General features: G+C 41.0%; 1 protein-coding gene and 1 pseudogene across 1 annotated transcript in view; one reads left to right on the top strand and one right to left on the bottom strand.

Annotated features, from left to right (window-relative positions):
* POU6F2 (POU class 6 homeobox 2) overlaps nt 1-24,706 on the top strand; it is a 658,684-nt gene that overhangs the window by 63,429 nt on the left and 570,549 nt on the right. The window lies entirely within an intron of this gene.
* On the bottom strand, nt 6,290-7,121 carry LOC148114181 (uncharacterized; annotated as a pseudogene).

The following is a 24,706-nucleotide window of genomic DNA, read 5'->3' as shown; positions in this document are numbered from 1 at the left end:
ATACTGCAAAAAGGGTTTGAGGAGGGTTGATTCTAAACAAGCATAAATATAGCACCATACTGCTGATGAGGACATGGAAGGATAGAAATAATGACTTTAATCTACATACCACACTATGTTGCACCAATTGTTTAATCCCAGTTTCATTTAAACTGAAAAACTAATATGTAACTCCAGCAACTTTCTAGATCCAGATACTTGGATTTGAATTTGTGGTAATTCATGTGGTATAATTTACTATTTTTACTTGAGGATTCCCTGTTCTATAGATCATACATACAATATCATAGTCATTGTACCGATATTTCCATGCTATTAATATTTGATGGACTGTATACTTTCGATGTCACTAAAATGAGTTCTGGTTAACAGATTAAATAATTCTTATTAATAATATCATGTATTAAGACACCCAGAGATGTAAAAAACAAGGGATTTTCTGTTCTGAGCATTGGTACTTCTTAATAGCTAACTGCATAAACAATTGTGTGATTTGGCAGTAGCAAGTTTAAATTTATTTCTTGGACAAGAAATTAAATGGAATACAGTGGGTTACACATTTAGAGAGATACAGCCATACTAAATCCTCTTGACATTGCTAGTCTAAAATCAATGGGGACTAAGCATCATCAGGAAAGCAGAGAGGAAGAGGAACAACTCTCTTGTTTCTATTTCTGAGTGCTTTTGCCCTTCCAACCATAGAGGAATGATTATTGGCCAGGAACATGTTGATTAATTTAGAAAACATTTCTGTTTATTAATTGTGTATCTTTCATGTACTTGCTGATGGATTTACTTTTAAAATTAAGTAGGAGAAAGCAAAGAGGAAATTATAGAATTAGCTATTGGATCCAGAAATGTGCAGAAAAGTGAACCAAGTATTATTGCCATAACACTAGGATGTTGTGGTATCAGGTTAAAAGTCCACAAAACAAACTCACATCTATAGTTTTTTAAGTGGGAAAATATACAATAATATGAATAACATGGTAAACAACAAAGACTCTTAGATTGTTTGGCCCAAAGATTACATGTGCTGGAAAATGCAGATTACTTAGCATTTATTTTTAGAATGTGTGATTGCAATCTGGAAATATACCTTATCCAAAGATAATTTAAATACTTGTAAAACTGTTCCTGAAATGTATACAAAGCAGCTAAGTCTTCTGGACAGTTCTGACTGTGTCCTTCCCACATTCTACCATGTTGTATCAACAAGAATTTTGGCACACTGAAGAACATACAGAGATGAACAGAGCAAAATCTCTAGTTGTTTAACATTTTAAGTCATTTTCAACAGATACCTGATATGCACTATTTTTACTAAGTGATGAAACCTAGCCTGCAGTATGACTTAGTTTCCAAGACAGTTTATTTAGAATCAAGTTGGTAATCTCATCTTTTTAGTTCAGTGCTTCTGTTAGCAATAATTGTGAGATATACTAGAATTCCTTTAACAAATATCATAAACAATCAAAATTGCCAGAAGGGAACTGGGGAAGAAAACATAAGAATGCATAGACGGAAGTATCAGTTGGCTTTAGTTTTTCAGATTAGATTCTTTATGATTAAGGGCATTCTGTCATGAACATAATAAATGCCGGACAAGAGACAAATGGTTTGGTTCTCTAGCTGGAGAATTACTTTGGAGCCAAGAGAGGTCTAAGCACTGTAAACCATCCTTCAGTTGTCATGTTGGTGCTTTTATAATGCAGTATGTCAACAGCAATAATGGCAAAAGCAACCCAGTCCAAGAAAGTGTATAACTGTAGAAATTTATTCAACTCCTGATAGGCCATTGCACATGTTCAAATACATAGAATTTAAATAAATTCAAATACGACTATGCCTTTTCTAAGAAGGGAAGGCAAATTCTCCCATTGTCAATTCAGGTCATAAATATGTAATTTACAGTTTCCTAAATATGATTGCAAATGAGGGTAGACAAATTTGTGCTTATATGTTCATTATTATTGCAAATCTAAATACAGTTTCTTAATAAACATCTCTAAAGCTACCATGTATTATTTACTATAGGTAGAAGCTTTTGGTTACTTCATATACTAAGCCTTTATTTCTTTCCATGAAGAAACACACATGTTGCTGCATTTTAGACCAGTAACTGTAACTTCTAAGATAAAACCACAGTCTCCGCTTTGTAGGCCAGCAATTTAACCACTACATCAAACTGGCTCTTTAGAATAGTAATGTTTGTTTGTTTGTTTGTTTGTTTGTTTGTTTGTTTGTTTGTTTGTTTTATCATTCAATCGATCAATCAATCAATCAATCAATCGATCAATCATATTTTTGGACTTTCCGTCTAATTCAAAGAAAATGGTAAAAATATTTAGGAAGAGGCAAGAGAGATTAAATACTATTAAAATAAATTAAAAGGCAATGTTAAGGACCAGCCTCTTCCCCCCTTCAAGAAAGTATAGACTCTTGAAAATTTTGTATTTCAAAAAGAACCTTTTATTGAAAAAGGATGAAAACAAGTCAAAATTCAAAGCAGACTCTGAGCTCCCTCAGGGCATACAATCTAGCATAAAGGAAATTAGAAATTGGGAATCACCAATTGGGATTGGTGGGAATCCACATTGGATGGTGGGGAGAGAAACCTCTCCCCACCATCCAATGTGGATTCCCACCAATCCGCAGGTGTGAAGATATTATTGTACTGGCCTCTCTGAGAAACAGATAAAGAGAGTTTCTCAGGGCCATCTTCCAGAATTGCAATCCACATGGCCCTCCCTCCCCTCTCATTCCCCAAGAGGTGATAATTCTCCAGGCATTTTAGGCACCAGGAAATGGTTATAAATCAGGCTAAAGGTTATACAAAAAGATTAGGCAAGAAATAGGATTCTTAGGATACATAGGAAAGAGAACTAAGTGTGACAAATCCAAACAACCCCCCTCCCTTCCACCGAAGAATGGCAGATACATGGATCTGACATATTGCCCTCCTCAGAAAAATGGAAAATCCACCTGGAAAGACATAAACATATAATACATTAAGAATTAGGATGGTTTGTGAGGGTATTTCAGGTGAAATTTCCTTAACAGAGTGGGAGTTTTTACATGTTTTTTGGCTACCCATTCATTTTGGGAAGAGGGTAGGTGTTTTCATGCTACTAGATATTGTGTGGAGCCATGGTTGTTTCAAGTAGACTTAATCATAAGTAGAAGAAGAACCCCCAACAAGCGATCATTACAGGTATATATCTACATATGACAGGAACCCAGGGGTGGGTTCTACATACTTTTACTACCGGTTCGCAACGGGGCCATGTGCATGCGCAGAAGCATTTTCATGATGTCAGGGACAGTGGGCGGGGCCTCCCGCCAGTTTTACTACTGGTTCTACAGAACCAGTGCAAATCAGAGGCACCCACCACTACAGGAACCGGAAATACCTCACAGACGCAGTTGAAGGCAGCTCCTCGAGAGTCAGGGAATACATCTCAAACTAATCCTGCCAAGACTGCAGACATAACCCTTGTAACAGGGTGATAACAATGTGATAATATAACTATCACATTTTAAAACATTAAAAAACCCACTAACCCTTTAAGCATTACATATATACATTAAAACGATATAAAACACTGTATTACTAAAACACTACAAACACTACATTGTGAAACATGCAAAGTTCCGATGCAAGCAACTGTAACATCTTCCCTTTTCATAGTAACACAACTATCACATAATAAAACATTATAAAACATTGGAAAAGAGTTCAAATTGTAAAAGGGAACAATATCAACACGTACAAATTGAGTCTGTTAGATTGTAGGAAAAAAATAATATCAACACTTTCTGCAAGTTGAGTTCTGTCAGGTGAACATCGGCCACTGCGAGTAACAACTGACCCTCTTGTGCTAACTGGCTCTTTTTGCACTATGGGCTTCTCCGTGCTCACTGGAACCACTGAGCTCTTCTCGCTGCTTACTGGCGTATCTGGCACTCGACTGCTATTGGGTATACCGTTTGCTCCGAACTCTCATCAACATTAATCTGAGGCCCCATCCCTGTGCATTCCTCATTGTCCATGGGTAAATGCGGTGTGGTAATACCAGATACATCTGGCCTGTCCACAGGATATGTAAAGTCTGGCCGTTCAGCTACACGCAAGTCTACCTGATTGTGACAATGCAAAGTTCCTTCAACGTCCACTAAATAGGAACATGGAGCCACTTGTTATAAGCAGCTACCCATTTTCCAGCAACTTGTTCGATCTCCAGGCAGTGGTCTCATCCGAATCCGTTCCCCGATCTTCAATTCTGGCAAATCTCTAGCTGAGTTATCATATCTTGCCTTGACCATTTGTCTCTTCAGCCATAACTTTTCTGGAACCCCTTGTATCACCGAGGGCTCAAGCAGTCTATCGGCCACCAGTAGTGATACCTTTAATCTCCTTGCCATCAGTCTCTGTGCCAGGCTACTGTCCATGCCCACAGATGGGGTATTTCTCCAATGTAGAATGGCTTTCCATGGGTCTTTACCTTCACTGTGAGCTTTCCTACATAGATTCTTAGCGATCTTCACAACTGATTCAGCTTTGCCGTTAGCTTGCAGATGACGCGGTGAAGAGGTCACATGCTCGAACTCCCACTCAGCAGCAAAGTTCCTAAATTGTAAACTCATAAATTGAGGGCCATTATCTGAGATCACTTTATCTGGTTGGCCATAACATGCAAACTGCATCTTGCATCTCTTAATGGTAGTCTCAGCCGAACAGTCTGTAAGGGGTTCGATTTCCCAAAAGTCAGACTAATGATCAACTAATATTAGATACACTTTTTCTGCATAGTTGAACAAATCCATACTAACAATCTGCCAAGAACATGATGGTATCTCGTGTGACATCATGGTTTCTCTTTGTGGCGAATATGCATATTCATCGCAGGTGGAACAATTGCTAACAAAGTCCTTGATTTCGCCCTGCATATTGGGCCAGTAAAGTGTGTCACGGGCTTGTCTATAGCATGCCTCTCTGCCAATATGGCTTGAGTGTATGCACAATATCATCTCTGCTCTCATTGACTTAGGTATTATGACTCTTGGGCCCTTATACAAGATCCCAGTTTGTACGGCGATCTCATCTCTGAAAGATCAATATTCCCTCACTATTGCCGGAACTGCCTCCTTCTCATCCGGCCACCCACTCATAACGATAGCCTTCAGTGCCTGTAAAGCTACATGTGCTGCCTAAGCTGACATAGCTGGTGATTTGTGACATTAAGATAGTCTGCTTGGTTAACTTCAGCAAAAAAAGTTTCTTCCTGTTGCAACCAACAGACCGTCTGATGCTCATGTTCTCCTCCAAGTGCCACCTGATCTAACGTAGCTCTTCTCAGGGTATCACTAATATACATTTAACTTCCTGGCTTATAGACAACATTAAGGTTGTAATTCTGCAAACTAAGCATCATGCTCTGCAGACATTTGGGAGCACACAAAAGGGGCTTCTTGAATATGGTTATTAGCGACTTGTGATCAGTTTCAGCTATGATTGTATCCCGGCCATAAAGATAATGATGGAAATGCTGGCAGGCAAATATAATACTTAAGCATTCCTTTTCAATTTGAGCATAATTCAACTCAGCAGAAGAGAGCATTCTGGACGCATATGCGATCGGCTGACCTTCTTGCATTAGGCAACATCCTAGGCCATTTTTGCTCAAGTCACTTTGGATAGTAACAGTCTTTGTAAAATCATAATATTTTAACACTGGATCAATAGTGACCAAGCGTTTTATCTCCTGTACTGCTTGCTCATGCTTGGGGAGCCAATGCCAAACTGCATCTTTGTCCAGAAGGCATCTCAATGGCTGACACACCTCCAATAGGTGCGGCAGAAATTTTGCTAAATAGGTAACAAATCCGATAAATCTCTGCACTGATTTAACATCAGCAGGCAGTGGCATCTCCACAATGGCTCTAATCTTATCTGGATCAGCTTTTAAACCTCGTGAGGACAAAATATGCCCATGGAAGCGGACTTCATGCACCTTAAATTGCAGCTTCTTTGCCCTGAGCCTTAACCCCATCTGCCTACACCGATCTAATAGTACTATTAACTTCTCATCATGGTCATGCTCAGCTTCTTCGTCTATTTCACCACAGCCAACTATAAGAATATCATCAGCTATTGGCTCAATTCCATCGAGCCCACTCAGTTCATGCTGCTTTCGTTGATACACCTCTGGTGCTACCGAAACTCCAAAGGGTAATTTAAGCCATCTCTTTCTACCCCATGGAGTCCAGAACATAGTCATGTAGCTACTCATTTCATCCAGTTTGCACTGTAAGAAGGCGTCTCTAGCGTCAACAAGCGTAAAACCCGTGCTTTGTGCAAAATGTCATCAAGCGTTGGCATTAAATAATGTGACCGCTTCAGGGCCATATTCAGAAACTTGGGATCAATGAAAATTCTAACCTTCTCCAGCCTCCTAATAACAACTGTGTTGCTTATCCAGTCAGTGGGCTCAGTTACTGATGTAATATGTCCTTCCACCTTGTACTAATACAGTTGTGCTTTAACCTGCTGCTTAATAGCTATATAGGCACATTGCGTGGTGCACTTTGTACTGGGGAAATAGCAAGGTGAAGTTCAAAATGAACCTCTTCTGGAACAGATACTATGTGGCTCTCAAACACTTCCTGGTATACTTGGAGGATTTGCTGTTTTGTCAATGGCCCCACCAGAGATTTAGGAGGGTAACTCACAACATTGTGTAACTCGGCCAGAATGGTAAACTGCATCAACCCCAAGTGCTCACATGTTGATCCTGACAATAATGGTTTCTGATCAGCTTCCACAATCTCAAATTCAAGTTTATAAATATTCCCACGTATGCTGCATTCTGTTTGAAATAGGCCCAGTGAGTTCATTAATTCTCCTGAATATAACTTCAATTTAGTATTGCTAGGCTGAAGAAGTATCTCGGGTGCCAGTTTCATTTTTTCCTTTAAACTCATAACATCACAGGTTGCACCTGATGCAACCCAGAATTATAAAACTGCCTTTTATTCTGATATTTGTATTGATAATTCATCATACCTGGCTGTTGTTTAGAGACTGTATTAACACAATCCTTACCCCACTCTAGGACTCTCAATCGTTTGTCAGTAAGTTCTATAGTCCGACACATCTCATTTGCTGCTTGTAGGCTTAAATTATGCTCCTTCAAGAGACGGCAGCGTGTGCTTTAATTAGTAACACCCAAAACTATTTTGTCCCAAATTAGCTCATCCTTTAAGGAGCCATAGTCACAACTGGCTGCTTTTTCCTTTAAGCGTGTGACAAAATTATCTATCGTTTCACCTTCTTCTTGCTTGCAGCTGCCAAATATGTATCTTTCAGAAATTACATTTTTGAGTGGTCTAAAATAAGTCTCTAAAGCATCTAGATAACTTTGGTATCTCTTTCTTGCTCCACAAAAAGGGTCAAGTTGTATTTGTAGATATGGAGGCATTCACTGCCCATCAATCTCCTTAATGTGGCAGCTTGAACTGCTGCCGACTTCTCTTCCAAGCCTGTAGCTAAGGCATAATATTCAAACTCTGCCCTGAACTTATTCCAATTGCTGCCACAATCTCCACTCACCCTCATAGGCTCAGGCAGAGGTATACTGTTAGCAGTTGCCATATTTCCACTGCTTAGCTTTCGGGAGTATGCTTCAAATGTATCTGGAAGACATGGATTCAGACTTCTGACACCATGTTTCAAGTAGGTTTAATCATAAGTCAAAGAAGAACCCCCAACAAGCCATCATTACAGGTATATATCTACATATGACAGGAACTGGAAATACCTCACAGACGCAGCTGAAGGCAGCTCCTTGAGAGTCAGGGAATACATCTCAAACTAATCCTGCCAAGACTGCAGACATAACCCTTGTAACAGGTGAGTGCATGAATCAAGGATATCTTTAATTTCAAAATGTTGTTCTCCTTCCACCATAATGGGGGTCGGAGATCTGGGTACATGGGGTCTGATCTTTGAAGTGATTTCTGGTTTGAGTAGGCTGCAGTGAAACACTGGATGAACCTGTCGAAGAGTTTTAGGAAGGAGGAGTTCTACCATAACAGGGTTAATTATTCTGGTTATGGGAAATGGGCCAATGGATTTTGGTCCCAGTTTCTTAGAGAGTTGTAATGATTGTAGGAACTTTATGGATACTGTATATATACGTGGTCTCCAACCTTGAAAGGTTTAGGTTCACTGTGTTTTTTATCTGCTTGAGTTTTAAAAGCTGCTCTAGCATCTTGTAGAAATAGTCTGACCACTGGCCATATGGTTTGTAAGTTATTTATCCACTCCTGGCATGGGGTTGAATTCTTGTCCTGTGGCTACCTGGAATAGGGTGAAACCAGCACTACTGTGTACAGAGTTATTGTAACCTATTTCAGCAAATGGCAGAAGGTCAGTCCAGTTGTTCTGTTGGTAGTTAATAAAACATCTTAAATATTGTTCTAAAATGCCATTGGTCCTCTCCACACATACACACCATTCATCTAGGGGTGATGCGAAGAGGACAACCCCTGGGCAGAGACTTTTAACCTTTTAACAGGTTTAAAAAAGCCTGCCAAAATTTGGAAGTGAACTGAACACCCCTCTCTGAGGTAACCCATTGGGAAGCTCCATGGAGGTGGTAAATGTGCACTAGAAACATTTTTGCTAAAGCCTTGGCTGTTGGGATCTTCTGGAAGGGTATAAAATGGACCTGTTTTGAAAAGAGGTCCATCACAACCCAAATAACTTTGTTTCCCATGATTTCAGGTAGCTCCACTATAAAATCCATAGAAATCTCTCTCCAGGGTGCTGAAGGGTCTGCTACAGTTTGTAAAAGTCCTGGGGATTTTCTTTGTCGTCGTTTTGCAGCTGCACAGGTGGGGCAGCTAGTAACGTAGCTCTCAATGTCTTTTTAAAGGGATGGCCACCAGAATTGTATTTTGATGAGATGTAGGGTTTTACAAATCCTACAGCTAACTTGGAGTCATGGCATCATTTCATGAGGTCCAGTCTTCAGCTTGCTGTATGTAAAATTTGTTCTTAACCCAGGCTAAGCTGTCTTTAATTAAGCAAATATTTTTGTGAGCTTGGAACCAGTCATCCTTAATTAGTGCCTCCTTAAAGTTTGGCAACCAATTCATTGTCAGCAAGTGGTTCTTTTTTGGTTTGTGCTAGGGTGATTACTTTGGCGGCTAGCTGGGGTGCTTGGATCATAGGTTTAACAAATTCATTCTTTTTGCTGTTGTATTGGGGTTTTCTGGATAGGGCATCAGTTAGGAAGTTTTTCCCCCTGGGAGATACTTGAGAATAAAATTAAAATATTTAAAATATTGCACCCAGTGTACTTGTTTAGGGGAGAGTTTTCATGGGGTTTTTAAAGCCTCTAGATTTTTATGATCAGTCCAAACTTTGAAGGGGATTTTGTTCCCTTATAGGAAATTTCTCCATTGTACGGCATATGCTCCTTCTCCCATATAGCCCAACTTTGCTCAGTTTCTGTCAATTTCTTGGTTCAGTTGAGAATAGCTGTTTAAGTTTTTTGAATGCTGTTTGGCATTCCACAGTCCAGTTAAGGGGTTGCCTTGGTTTAGGTCCCCCCACTCTTTTTGTTTTTAACAAGTTAGTAATGGGGAGGGCAATTTTCACAAAAGCTAGAATGAACTGACGATAGAAGTTTGCGAAACCCAGGAAGCTTTGTAGTTATTTGTGGTTTTGGGGCAGCTCCCAATCAATGACTGCTTTTACCTTTTGTGGATCCATTTCTACTCCCTCGTGGGATATTTTATAGCCCAGATAATCAATTTTTTGTTGGTGGAATTCATACTTAAAGAGTTTTGCATAGACTTTGGCGGCTTGGAGTTTTGTGAGGACTGCTCGGACTAGTCTTATGTGCTCTGCTTTTGTTTCAGTGTAAATTAAAATGTCATCAAAGTAAACTAGGACCCCTTTGTATAAATGTTCATGGAGCACTTTGTTAATTAGTTGCATAAACATGGCAGGGGCTCCATGTAATCCAAAAGGGAGTACTTTAAATTGGTAGCACCTCAGTGGGGTGTTAAAAGCAGTCTTCCACTCATCCCCTTTCCTAATTCTGATGTGGAAGTATGCCTCTCATAAGTCCAACTTTGAAAAGATTTTTCCTTTAGAAAAGTGTGCCAGCATGTCCTTCATAAGGGGGGTGGGTACATATTTTCCATGTTGCCTGTGTTCAGGTTCCAGTAGTCCATGCACTCACGTAAGGTGCCATCTTTCTTTTCACATAATAACACTGGGGCTGCTATTTTTGGTCAGTTGGGTTTGATGAAACCCCTTTTTAGGTTTTTGTCAATAAATGCTCTGAGTTCATCTAGTTCTCTGGGGGACATTCAATACATTTTCAGTTTTGGAAGTTTAGCTCCTGGTAGGATCTCAATGGCACAATCTGTGGCGCGGTGGAAGTTAATCAGATGTTTTCTTGCTAAATACCTCAGCCATTTGGGGATGCTAGTGGGCTCAGCAGGGTGGCCAGTCATTGCCATTTTCCTGTTTTCCTTTCCTTCCTCTTTTCCCTCTGGGATGTTCGCAAAGGTTACATGCCCCTGGAATTTTACGGTTCCTCTCTTCCAGTTTATTTAGGGTTCCACTTATGAAGCCACGTGAGCCCTAGGACTACTGGCCATTCCATACCTGGGGCTACTATGAACATGACGGTCTCTCTATGATCCCCCAGCTTCATTTGCAATGGTTCTGTGGCAAAAATGGCTGGCTTGCCCTCCGCTACAGTCTCATCTATCTGGCAAAAAGCGATGGGGGTTTTCATTTTCCTTAGGTGAATTCCCAATCTTCCTACCAGGGTTGGGCTGATTAGGCATCGGGTGCACCCCAAGTCCAGCAATGCTACTACTTCCTCCCCTTTCCCTTGGCTGGTGATAAAAAGTCTTAGTGGTAGGGTGAGTGGTTCGATTTGGTTGCTTACCAGTGAATCATCTTCCAGATCACTTTCAGACTGGCTCACATCCTCTCGGGGCACCGGAGTTCCTTCCTCTGATTTTGGAGGGGAATGGAACTCCATGGCCTCTTGGCTTCTCAGTGCAATTTCTTTTCCTCGGGGAGTGGTTTTTTTGTTTTTTTATATAAGTTTTTATTTTTATTCCAGACAATTCCAATAAAAATTGAAAAGATCTATTTTCAAAACCTCAACAAATAAATAATAATGAGGAAGTTTATCTGGCAGGGGAAAAAGGCGAGAATTAATATAAAGATTTTACAAGATGCAAGAATAAGAGGAGGTTTTGGACTGCCGAACTGGGAATTATATTATCAGGCAGCAGCATTGACTCGGATGAAGGAGTGGATTGAATTAAGAAATACAAGATTACTAAGTTTGGAAGGACATGATTTACAATTGGAATTGCATGCATTTTTATGGTATGGCAGAAGTACAATACATACATATTTTCATAGACATTATGTAAGAAATGCATTGTTATTAGTGTGGGAGAAAGTTAGAGATAAATGCTATTTGAAAATTCCTATATGGTTATCAACAATAGAAGCATTGATACAGCCAAACGTGTTTAATTTTGGAAAGATTTTTAGATATAAAGATTTACTTACAGATAAGGGGGAACTGAAAGGGAAACAAGAACTGGAAGAACAAGTTATTGGAAGTGTGTGCATGAAATAAACTGGTGGTAATACCGGTCAAAACCCACCACTGAGTGCTTTGTACATTAGGTCCTATCTGGGCTTATAGGGAAGAGGTGAAGGCTTTGGTGGATTAATGAAATAAATAACCTAAATGTTAATAAAACAAAGGAGATTATTATAAGTTTCAGAAAGAGCCGGCATAGTCATACTCCATTCAATATCAAGGATGTGGCTTAGAAGTGGTTAATGATATTATGAATCTGGGTGTGTAGATAACTAACAATCTGTGCTGGTCTTTCCACACATCATCCTTAGTGAAGCAGGCAAACCAGCATCTGCATTTCCTGTGTCAGATGAGGAAAACATGTCTTTCCCCTTCTGTTCTGGACACTTTTTACAGAGGCACAATTGAGAGCATTTAACAAATTGCATCACTGTTTGATTTGGTGGCAGCAGTGCCTCAGATAGAAAGTCCATACAGAGAATGGTAAGAACAGCAGAGAAGATTATAGGAAACTTGCTTCCTGTCATTCAGGATACTGTTTAGAAGTGCTATGTGCTTAGACTTCAAAACGTTGTTAAAGACCGCACATACCCATCTTATGGTCTGTTTCTGTTGCTCCCCTCTGGGAAGAGGTTTCGAAATATTTGTAGCAGGATTACCAGATATAACACCTTTGTTCCCTATGCCATCCATCTGGTAAACTCGCAAGATTCGTTTTTCTCATTATGTACATGTATACATCCGAACTAGACTGTGTTGTTTTCTGTGTCATATAATATATGTGTATATATGCTTATTTATTTATTTAGTCATGTTTATGTAGTGTACATTTGAGATGGTGACTCTTTGAGAGCTGAATGCAACAAAATTTCATTTTAATGTATACCGATTAGTGTACATTCAAAGTGACAAATTTATTCTAAATCTATTATCAGTAAAACATACTACAAACTTAAAAGAATATATAAAAACTAAAATAATGAAAGAAGGGTTTCAACAATTTACTTGTAAGAACAAGGTTTGCCTCTCAGAGCCAAATCCAAATATCTTATGTTAGGAACTAGGTGTCTAATGTGGCATGATTTTTATACTGTATATTTACATAAAAAATTGTGACTCCTATTAAAATTATATTTTATTTTTGACTGTTTACTATATTGTATTAGGTTTTTCTAACTGTATGCTGTCCAGAATTTGTAATGAGATGGAAGTCTAAATTCTAAATAAATATAAAATATAAATAAATCTCATTTCAGTATCTGGATTCCAAGGAAGTGGAAACCCTGAGTTGGTTATAGTACAGATGGATATATATGTATTTTAACTAAAATAAATAAGAAAGTAGACAAGATTCTCTGTGTTCTATGGGCTAGATCCTTGCTTCAGCTGATCTTGTGAATTTCCATGGAGACTGGTATATTGGCATGGAGGATTCAGACTGTAGTGAACTCATCTTGGAATAAGTAGGGGAGATGCCATCTGCATTGTAAGATGCCATTACTTCTTCTTTTTTTTTTGTCCTGTTTTCAAAGGCTATCTCTTGACTATTACAATTGTTCTGTTTCCAACTTTATGTATCTGGGAAAAATTATTGAAAAGCTATGGGGGGGCTCTGGATGAAATGGATTATCTGGATGCCTTTCAGTCAGAATTCACTGGAATGGAATAGATGGCAATCACACAGGTTGTTCTTCAGTATGACTTGTGGCAGGATTTCAATAGAGTGGGTTCAACTCTCTTGGTACAGCTCAGTGGTGGGCTCCTACTGGTTCGCACTGGTTCGTCCGAACTGTATGTTAATTTTCTGAGCAGTTTGGAGAACTGGTTTTGGAAGAAATCTTTTTCCACTTTACAGGGCTAATCCTGCAAGGAACGCAGGAAGGAAAGATTCTAGTGTACCTGTATTTCTAGCCTAACCTTATCTTAATTGCCGCCCCTGCTGCTTTAAGTGTTTTCAGAAACTGCCTCTGGGTTAAACTTTGTTACATTGTAACAGCCTTAAAGGTTCTTGGCAGTACGCCCAGACTTTCTGTCTGTAGCTGAGCTTCTCCAGAGTCCCCCTGCCCCAGAGTTTTTTGTGATACTTTTATTCCTGGAGTTTGAACAGTTATTTACAAAATAGTTGGCATAGCCAAAGAAGAAATGGCTGAGAGGCAGGATGCAAGCTTGGCATTCGGTTTGATTTTTTTAGTGCCTTTCTGAGGGCATGTGATTTTTCCTTAACTCTGGATGATTACCTTAGGATATCTTGTGAGGTGAGTGAAACCAACTGGTATCTTTAAGTGGTGCAAATCTAATGATTGCTTCTCCTGGGTGCTTTGTCAGTTCACTGAGCACAGGAGTCTCTTGTCTATGGGGATTCTTCAGTCATACAAGTCATGGTTGCACCAAAGGTGCTTTTTTCAAGAGGCAACTGAGCTTTCTTGGTTTCCAGAAAGTCCAGTTGCCTCTTGAAAAAGCACCTTTGGGACAGGAGTCTCTTGCATTGCCTCAGAGTGGCCAAATTACATGATTGTTCACTGATAATAAGTCTCCTCCTTCCAATTCGTTATAGTTTGCTCTCATGATAATATAGCATAGTAACATGGCACCAATTGTAGAAAGTTAGCACCCACCCCTCTCCCAGAAGAATGAAATATTTTGAGAAATATTAAAAAGGAAGAATATATTTCCCTGGATGAGAAATGGAGAAACATGTTTTCTTAGAGGGAGAAAGCAGCCCCACCTTTCTTAATAGCCCACAGCAGATGTCAGTACTTAAGAGATAAAGGAATAGATAGCTATATTCATAGGCAAAAATTCCCTGCAGCAAGATCTGAACAAAAACAGAATGGGATTAGCCCTCACTCAAGATGTTAATTTATTGATTTGTCTCTTTAGTTCAGCATTTTGTAGCCCAAGTATGCCCATCCACTTTCTGGAGAGCTTAAATGACCTCTCTGCTAAAGGGCTTCACTTTATGAGCAAGAGTTGGCTGTATTTTAACTATTTTAATTCCTCAATGTGCTCTGGCACCCTGCCTGATTTGTAACTCTGAGTTGCAGGTATTGCTGAGGAAAAGGAAGGTATTCAAACAGAATGGTTTAGCTTTCCATGACAGCTGTGACTCATTGATCTTCAGTGTGTATTCCCCCATTTCTAATCTAATGATTGGTATTTAGGGCAGCTTTTTGCAAGCAAAGAAGCTTTTTGTATTTTTGTACAGGTAATCCTTGATTTACAACAGTTCATTTAGTGAATATTCAAAGTTACAATGGCACTGAAAAAAAGTGATGCATGACTATTTTTCACACTTACGACCCCAGCATCCCCATGGTTATGAGAGGCCAGGCAAGACTAAGTGCCCTCGATGTGAGTGACATCAAGTTGGCCACACCCACTCAGTCACATGACCATCCAGCCCCACATACTCCAGCCAATCATTAGGCCAGAGAACCATTTGTTAAATTATTTGAAGCCCACCACTGTACAACTGCATCTTTTGGTCACATTTGATGCCATTGATCATGGTATTCATCTAGGTTTTCTGAAAAGGTTCAGAAAAATTGTTTTATTTTTTATGTGGGCAATTGTTAAGATGTGGTCCCACAGAACTTGGTACTCTCCCTCATTTAAAATAAATAAATAAATATTGTTCAACATTTGCATGAAACTGCTAAAATATGTTATCCAGTAGCATGGGATTAGGCATCATTAGAATGCTAGTGATACTTAGACTATACCTTCACCCTGGCCCAAGTAGGAGCTGTATTGGAAGTCCTGAAAGTGCCTGGATTAGGAGAAATATACCTATGAGTAATCTCATCAAAATATAAGGATAGCTGATTTGGAAGCCATCTGCTTCTCTACCAATTCTGTCCTTAGCTTCAGGCACAATTGTTCTTATCCTGAAGGAACAGGAATTTCAAGGCTTTGTTTGACTAAAGTTGAAGACCAGGTGAAAGTTCTGACTTTACACAGAACTGGTGTTCCAGTTACAGCCTAGTTCCTTGAATGGAAGTAGCTGGCAATGGTCCCTCATGCTTTGGCACTTCACAATTATAATGCTATAATTTTCTGTTAGTGGGATTGCCCCTAGAGACTATTTGAAGTTAGAATTGGTGCAGAATGCAGCAGTTTGCTAGATAATGGGAAAGAGCTGTTACAGTCATGTAACACTTCTACTGTGGCAGCTGCTGATTATTGCTTATATATAAAATCCTATATGGCTGGGAATGTCTACTCCATTTAGAATCAGACATCTCAGTTTCATTTAGCAGAGGAGACATGCTGTGAACTCCCGGGATTAGTGTTGGGGTCTGAAAAATTATAATTCTCTGCTATCATTCCTTGCTTTGGGAGCAGCTTGCTCCATAAAATGAAGACATCCTCTTTCCTGGTGACATTTAAAAAGCTGTTTAATCATTGCTTGTCCATAGACCCTTCATGGACTGAATAATGGAGTACACTGATTTGTATTTCTGGAACTGAAAAAAGGGTGATATATAAACATTATATAGGTGCCTATACTTTCTATCTGATATGTTATGGATATTTTTTCATGTATTAATATATTGAGCTGAATGAGAATTGCACATTTACAACATTTATTTTGCAGTACTATAGTATTGGAAACAGTTTACAGTTCTATGATTCACGAGACATGTAAGCCTTTATAACCAATAAATAATGTATTAAATAAGGCAGAAAAATTCTTAGCTGTCAGAACAATTGTCGAAATTGTCAAAACAAATGGCATAGTAACCCAAAATGTTCTTACATACTAGTTTTGATATAGAAGCTTCTGCACACACAGCCCAGTGATACCCAGATGCAAATAATGTTTGGTGAGGCAAGACTAAGCAGAGTTTTACTCAATTACAGGCCAATATCAGAACCAAACTTCATTCCTGAATAAACTAGTTTGGATCTTCAGTATTATAATAGTTCCAGAATGAATTGGTCAGATCAAGATTAGGTTTATTTTCTTGAATTTATATTCTAAAACCAAGTAAAATATGTATTTGTGGAGTTGATAAAATGGATTACGAGTAGCAGAAGAAATAAATAGATTTTAAAAATAGATTACAATCAAATAAGGTCAAATGAATTGTTTTATATATAAATACCAAAAGTAAAACAGTAAATAATCTTATGTAGCCAACTTTCTAAACCCTAAACAACTGGATGCTTCAAGTCTAAACAAGTTTAATCCCATTAGTTCATGACTGCTGTTGCAATGGAGTATAATTTTGTAACTTTTATAGGGATTTCAGTGGAAGCCTTTCCTAACAAGAATTATAGAATGCTCTGCTCGCAGCAAGAAAAGTTATAATCAGGTCACCAATCCTGATATAGTGGGCAGGGCAACAGAAGAAGTACTTCCAAGTATATAAATAGTTTGTCTAAATAGGGAAAATTATTAAACTAGCATTTCAGAAGCTTTTAATGCAGTAGTTCCCAACCTTTGTGGCTTGGTGGCTTGGTGGAGGGGAGGGGGGAAGAGGGGAACCGGGCTGTGCGAGTGGTGGGCTGGTGCACATGCATATGCACTGCAGTTTGACTTGCAATTTGAGCTGCATGTGTGCAAGTGTCCACCACCCAAGGCCTGGTAGTGGGCTGCAATCTGAGGTTGAGGACCCCTGATTTAAAGTACAATATGAAGTTTTGCTAGTATGTATTAGACATGTATTGATTCTGTGAAATGAGGAAAGTACCTTTTTAAAAAAAGTTTGGGAGTAGCAAAAAAAGTTATGATAAATAATCAATCTGGATTCATCTGTGGGAATCAGGTGACTATGAAAAGCGGGTTCAGCTAGATTATCTCTGAAGGGCCCTATTTGCTCTCTCTTTGTTCATAACATAGGCTGTGTTTGCAAAGCAGAGACTTGCAAGGCAGAGACATCTCCTTGTATAACATTCCTGAGGGTCGAGGTAATCTCTGATAACGGAGAGGTGGGCCTCTCAGCTAGTAGAAGAAGATGCTGGGAGAATTGAGTTTCGTTTTTCCTTAACTTTTGCTTTCCTAGAATTCACGTGATTTACTGTAAATTGTAGAATGTGAAACCTATATGGATGCTTTCCTTTTTTCATGTATGTAATATGAGATATGTAGCCATAATAACGCCTTCTGATGACGCTGTATTTTGATAACTAATAAAAGAGATGGCAGGCTTTTGTTCGCTGCTCTCTCATCCCGAGAAACACTTGCCTGTGTCATCTCTAATCTGGACCTCTCATGGGAAGCCCGCCAGGATGAATGCAACATCTGGTGACCCCGACGTGATCTCGTGAAATGGATACGTCTCGACGTGATAACCCTTGAGGCTATACGTCTCTTGGAACCCCTGTTCTCACCACCTGGAATGAGGCTGCGCACCCGATTTCGCCTGAAACACGACGACAATCTTTCGTGAGAATGGGGGGAGGTCTTTCCAAGCAGCAGATGGAGCATCTGAAGAGCTTGGTGAGATATCCAAGACTAATATTACTATTTAAAAAAAAAAATGATTTACCTTCTAAAATACATCTGGCACCCGAAGCAGGGACACCCTTCGTGGGAAGCAGCATCCTTAACATCCTTATCATCGTCTGGAATAGACCCCTGGCCTTTCATCCTTCGGGATCCCTAGTGATAAGTGATGGGCTGCAATCTGTCTCAATGTCAGTAAAAGGAAACTGATAGCTGAGACAGGAAAACATTGTCCCTTTTATCCGGAACAGGGGATGCCTTGTTTGAGAGATATAATAAAGATAGGGAAAGCTTAACATCTTGAACCTAAGGTTTCAGTGTAAATATTACATCAATGGTATTAATGTCATCAAGGAATAAAAAATATAGCTCTAATGCTTTGGGAGGGCAACAATTAACGACAAGCCCTCCGATTATAAAGTTAAAATTGTTACCTCAAAACCATCTTTAATTGAATCATCAGTTCCTTCTGAACGAGCTGGTAACACCCCCATTAAGCAGAATTTAAAGAAACAGTTAGACAAAAAAAAGGGGTGGAATATAGAAGAAATTCCTGAAATGCTTCCTGTCTGTCTACCGGTGCCTGTTTCTGGCAGGCGTCAACAAGCCTTCTCTAACATAAGAAAAAAAAGCTAAAGAAAACACCACTTAAAAGCAATTGTTGGGCTGGGAAAAGATCTTAATTTGGCAGATATGTTTAAAGTGTGTCAGGATATAGGAACATCGTACAAAACCAATTTGTTAGCACTGCTTTATCACCAGGCAGCAAAAAACCTGGTTATTTTAAAAGAAAGTGTAAAAATCCAAAAAAGTGGGGGCATGTCTGTAACATCTCGCCCTCAAAACCCTGGTAAATCATCGTATAGATGACATTTTAATTGGAGCACAAAAAATACAACCTAATTGGCTTTTTGAAATACAAAATGATTTATGTGTAAATGAATTGCACATTGCCCCAGAAAAAATACAGCTGTACGCTTCTTATCTGTATTTAGGGCATAAACTATTGCAATTTCTTTCTGCTCCGGCTATTCCTTGTATAAAGTTACCAAAAGTTATTTCATTAGTAAATTTGCAACAATTACTGGGTACTATTAATTGGGTCCGCTCATATTTTTCTTTACCTACGCATTTACTTAGTCCATTATTTGAGTTATTGACTAAAGGAAAAAAGCCAGGAGATTTAATTATAGTTCATCTCTAGTGTTTGCTACAGTTGAGAAAATTAATAACATCTTGAGTATTTATTGGGAATAAGCTAGTTCCTTGAAATAATTTTAATGACTGATTTGCATGGAGGACGCATTAAATGAAATTTTTTATGTGAAAGTGGTTTATACGAAAGGTCTGATTGCAGTACAAATGTGAATGCCTGTGTGTTGATAAGGTGAGAAATTAGAGAAATACTGAACGTGTTGCTTTGTTGTAAGTATGCTGAATGGAGGAGGGAAGCGAGGCTTGGTTGCGTGCTGTAAAACATATTTTCCCTCTTCCCCCCTCCTTTTTTCCTTTGGAGAGAAACAGTTCCTTTTAACTTTTTTTTCTCCCTTCTCTTCCCCCCTCCTTTTTTCCTTGGGAGGTGAGAGGCACGAAGAGGGGGGCTATGGGCACCATTTTTTTCTCTCTACTGAACCAGCCTGAGAAAGGCGGGGTAAAGGGTGATATCTGATACCTGCCTTTGCACAGCACTGTCTTGGCTCAGAATGCAATCTTGACTTTCTTTTTCCTTCTGGAAATTTTTGACATTTCAAATACTTTCATACCCAATTATATTTTAGAGTATTGACTCAAAATACCTCATTTAGATTGTTTGTTTTATTTTTGAAGCTGTTTTTCTTACTCCTTAAAGTTTTTATGTCTGCGTGCATTCTGCATACTTAACAGATGGCACGTTTGTTCGTTTGTATGTTTGTTTGTTGTTTATTTGTTTGTTTGTTTGTCAGCAGCATAAGCTGCTGCCTTTTTAGGAATTGTCACAGAGATGAGTTAGAAATTACAATATGTAGACAGAGAGATAAAATACTTAGGATATTTAATTAATGAAAGAAGATAACACCTGAAGAGTTGAGGAAATTTTTAGGATTGACTGGATATCATAGGCTGTGAATAGATAATTGTGCTATTTTGAATGAAGACTGGTATGCAAAGAACCCAGTGTTACAGGGAATGGCTTTGAGGGTTTTAACCCAGAAGTGGGGAGGGAAGAGAGAGTTAGTGAAGGAAAGCAGAAAGTTGACTTTTGGAAGTATCAGATATTGGTGCTGAGAAGGGGTTGAATTGTTTATAGATGGGAAGAGAAAGTAGTACACATATAAGGACATTTAGGTACGTTGGTTTGCACAGACTTGAGCTGGCTTGGAAGTCAGAATGGCAATGGGAGAAGGACTTGAATCTTTAGTGTTATAAGGAGATTTGTTTATTGGAAGGTTATAGATATTGTGGGTGGCGGAGACAGAGATTTCTATCAAAATAAAAAAGCATTAGCGAAACAATTTGGTCTCACAGCAGCCGAAGCGACTGCCATCATACAACAATGTCCTACCTGTAGTCAACAGGCTCATTCTATCCCTATGGGTGTAAACCCTAGAGGACTCAAAGCTTGTGAAATCTGGCAAATGGATGTGACTCAATATCCATCCTTTGCCCCATGGAAATATTTGCATGTTTCCATGGATACTTATTCAGGATTCATCAAAGCATACCCACAAAGGGGAGAAGCAACCAAACATGTTATAAATCATTGTATTCTGACTTCTGCATTGATGGGACACCCAATTGAACTTAAAACTGACAATGGACCTGCGTACACCAGTACTGCCTTTGCAGACTTTTGTAACAAGTGGTCCATCACACACAAATTTGGCTTATAAATTGAAAGAGGAAAAATGCCTCGGCCTCCCAGCCATGCAAAACAAACTCAATCTTTGCTTATATACTTCGAACTTCCTTAACCTGACTGGACAGCCTCCCACATCGGCTGTGACCCGTCATTTTTCTGCTTCTCCATCAGCTACCCCAAAACTGAAGATCTATTTCCGCCAACTACCTGATCCTGCATGGAGAGGGTCCGCTGACTTTATTACCTGGGGCCGTGGATACGCTGCTGTCCAGTATAATGATCGCATCATTTGGATCCCTGGAAGACACATAAGACCATTTCACTTACAACAAAAAGGAGAAACCCCTTGTGCTGAGATTTAAGAAGAAAACACCTTGCTGAGTCCTCCCGGCAACAGACTCTTAACGCACGGTGGTGACCATCAGCTTTGCAGGACTACACCGGAAGCTAGTCCCCTGCGCACAGCGGAAGATTCATCAGGAGGAAACTACCTTCACATTGTACATATACATTTTATTAGCCTTAATATAACACTTTCTTACACATACTAATGTTAGTAGAAGTTTGGGAGTGAGTTTAGTGGGTAATTGTTTTTCTAATTTTGCTAGTAATTTTGTTTCACACGTATAAGTGACTATGATTTGTTTATGGCCTTGGACATTGTTAGCTTTGGGACTCTCAAGTGCCCATGTAAGTAATATCAAATCCCCACATACATACACTTTAAGTCAAGTAGGCTCCCGCCACAAACACATTGTCTATGCACAAGGTCCTTACTTTCTACCTAAGTCTACTCCACCACCTAAGATTCCCATATTGACATTTCCAGTTGAGGGGGGAATGAATAAGGACAATGGGCCTCTGCAACAATTGCATAGAGGAGACTATATATCACAGATTCTGGAATTAAGTCACGATCTTGCATCTATTGCCCCTACATCTCATGATCCTTCATGTCAGCAGCCTCTACATTTAATCATGATGGGACAGTAATAAAAGACATTCAAATAACTGCTAATCAGACAAACTCCACTACTCCTATTTCCCAAACCACACCCACCACTGACACCAGGTGGCTCATTAAAAACTCAGATATCCAGAGGCATCTTGCCCAATCTTGGGTGGCAATGAACTATCGGGATCTTCATTTATTAAATAACTGGACAGTACATATGTTCAACGAGATTATCAAGGTGCTGAAGCTGATGAACAAAGAACTGGCTGAAATCAGGGAGGTGGTCTTACAAAACCGATATGCCTTAGATATTATGCTAGTAGCTAAAGGAGGCGTTTGTGCCCTCATACACTCACCCAGGGTCCGCGGCTGATGTTGTGTAATGCCAGGTCGGTGGTTAATAGCGCCCCCCTCATTTGTGATCTTATTTTGGAGGGGGGTGCGGACCTGGCAGGTATTATGGAGACCTGGTTGGGCCAGGAGGGGGGGGTCCCCCTTGTCGAGATGTGTCCGCCAGGTTTCCGTGCATTTCATCAGCCAAGGGCCCAGGGGAGGGGTGGGGGAGTGGCGGTGATTATTAGGGAAAGTCTTTGTCCGAGGGAGACCACTGTTCCTCAGATAGCCGGATGTGAGTCCCTTTGTGTGAAGTGGGGCCGTGGGGTGCAGATGGGTTTGCTGACTATGTACCTGGCTCCCTGCCACATGGCAGCGATCCTGCCCGAGCTACTCGACGTCATTGCCAGGGTGGTGGTTGATACCCCCAGACTTATTGTCATGGGGGATTTCAACCTTCCATCCACGGGTGAGGCGTCAGAGGTGGCTCGGGAGTTCATGGCTTCCATGACGGCCATGGACCTGACCCAGTTAATTCAAGGCCCCACTCACATAGGGGGACACACTCTGGACTTGATTTTTGTCTCTGGTCAGTGGTTGAATGATCTTGGTAGAGGGGACCTAGATATTAAACCCTTGTCATGGACAGATCATTCGCTCCTCCAATTAGACTTTCCTACCGCCTTCCCCCGCCGCAGGGAGACGGAACCGACCAGATGGTTCCGTCCCAGGTGCCTGATGGACCCCGAAAGGTTCCTGACGGAGCTTGGGCCGTTCCCTGAGACTCTAACACATGACTCGACTGAAGAGCTGGTGGCCGCCTGGGAAAGGGCAGCCACTGGAGCTTTGGACCGCATCGTGCCTTTGCGGCCTCTGACCCGATGCTGATCTCAATTGGCTCCTTGGTTCTCTGAGGAGCTGAGAGAGATGAAGCGTCGGAAAAGACGCCTAGAGAGCATTTGGAGGACTAGTCAATCCGATTCCGACCGGACACAGGTGAGGTCTTATATCAAGACCTACCTAGTGGCGATAAAAGCAGCAAAATCTAACCATTTTTCTGCTCTTATCGCATCTGCAGAGAACCGCCCAGCCGCCTTGTTTAGGGTGACCCACTCCCTTCTTTGGGGGGGAGTGCGGGAAGATCCCTTGCAGGGTCGTGCTGAGGATTTTGTGCAATTCCTGCATGATAAAGTCGCTCAGATTCGGGATGGCTTGGACTCCGACTGGATGAGTCCACGGGAGGAGACGAGGGCAGGTCTTGAGAATGTTATCTGGGAGGAGTTTGATCCTGTGACTCCCGAGGATGTGGACAGGGTTCTGGGTAAGATTAGTGCCGCCACATGTTTATTGGACCCGTGTCGCTCCTGGTTGGTGCTGGCCTCCCGGGAGGTTACACGAGGCTGGCTCCAGGGGATTATAAGTGCTTCTCTGAGTGAGGGTGCCTTTCCTGCCACCTTGAAAGAGGCGGTAGTGAGGCCCCTCCTCAAGAAGCCTTCCCTGGACCCGGCTGAATTAGCCAACTATCGTCCAGTCTCCAACCTCCGTTTTGTGGCGAAGGTTGTTGAGAGCGTGGTGGCACGACAGCTTCCCCGGCACCTGGATGAAGCTATCTATCTAGACCCGTGCCAGTCGGGCTTCAGGCAGGGGTACAGCACAGAAACGGCATTGGTCGCATTGGTGGATGATCTCTGGAGGGCTCGGGGCAGGGGTTGCTCCTCTGTCCTAGTCCTATTAGACCTCTCAGTGGCTTTTGATACCATCGACCATGGTATCATGCTGCAACGGTTGAGGGGGTTAGGAATAGGGGGCACCGTTCTGCGGTGGTTCTCCTCCTTCCTCTCCAACCGCTCGCAGTTTGTGTTGGCAGGGGGACAGAGGTCAACCTTGAGGCATCTCGCATGGGGAGTGCCGCAAGGGTCGGTCCTCTCACCCCTCCTGTTCAACATTTATGTGAAGCCGCTGGGTGAGATCATCCGTGGTTTTGGGGTGAAGTGTCATCTGTACGCTGATGATACTCAGCTGTACATCTCCACCCCAGACCACCCCAACGATGTCCTTGATGTGATGTCCCGCTGCCTGGAGGCCGTGCGGGCCTGGATGGGGAGGAACAGGTTCAGACTCAACCCCTCTAAGACTGAGTGGCTGTGGCTTCCGGTGCCCCGATATAGTCAGCAGGTGCCATCGCTGACTACTGGGGGTGAATCTTTGCCCCCCCACAGAGAGGGCTCGCAATCTGGGTGTCCTCCTGGACACACGGCTGTCTTTAGAAGAGCATATGACGGCCGTGGCCAGGGGGGCCTTTTATCAGGTTCGCCTGATCCGCCAGTTGCAGCCCTTTCTGGATCGGGACGCCCTGCGCACGGTCACTCATGCCCTTGTCACCTCCCGGCTGGACTATTGTAATGCTCTCTACATGGGGCTCCCCTTGAAGAGCACTCGGAGGCTCCAACTGGTCCAGAATGCGGCCACGCGGG

The sequence above is a fragment of the Pantherophis guttatus genome, chromosome 4, assembly GCF_059756535.1.
Source record: "Pantherophis guttatus breed Tessera chromosome 4, ASM5975653v1, whole genome shotgun sequence".
In the NCBI taxonomy this organism is placed as follows: domain Eukaryota; kingdom Metazoa; phylum Chordata; class Lepidosauria; order Squamata; family Colubridae; genus Pantherophis; species Pantherophis guttatus.
This window is presented reverse-complemented; position numbering and strand designations above follow the sequence as displayed.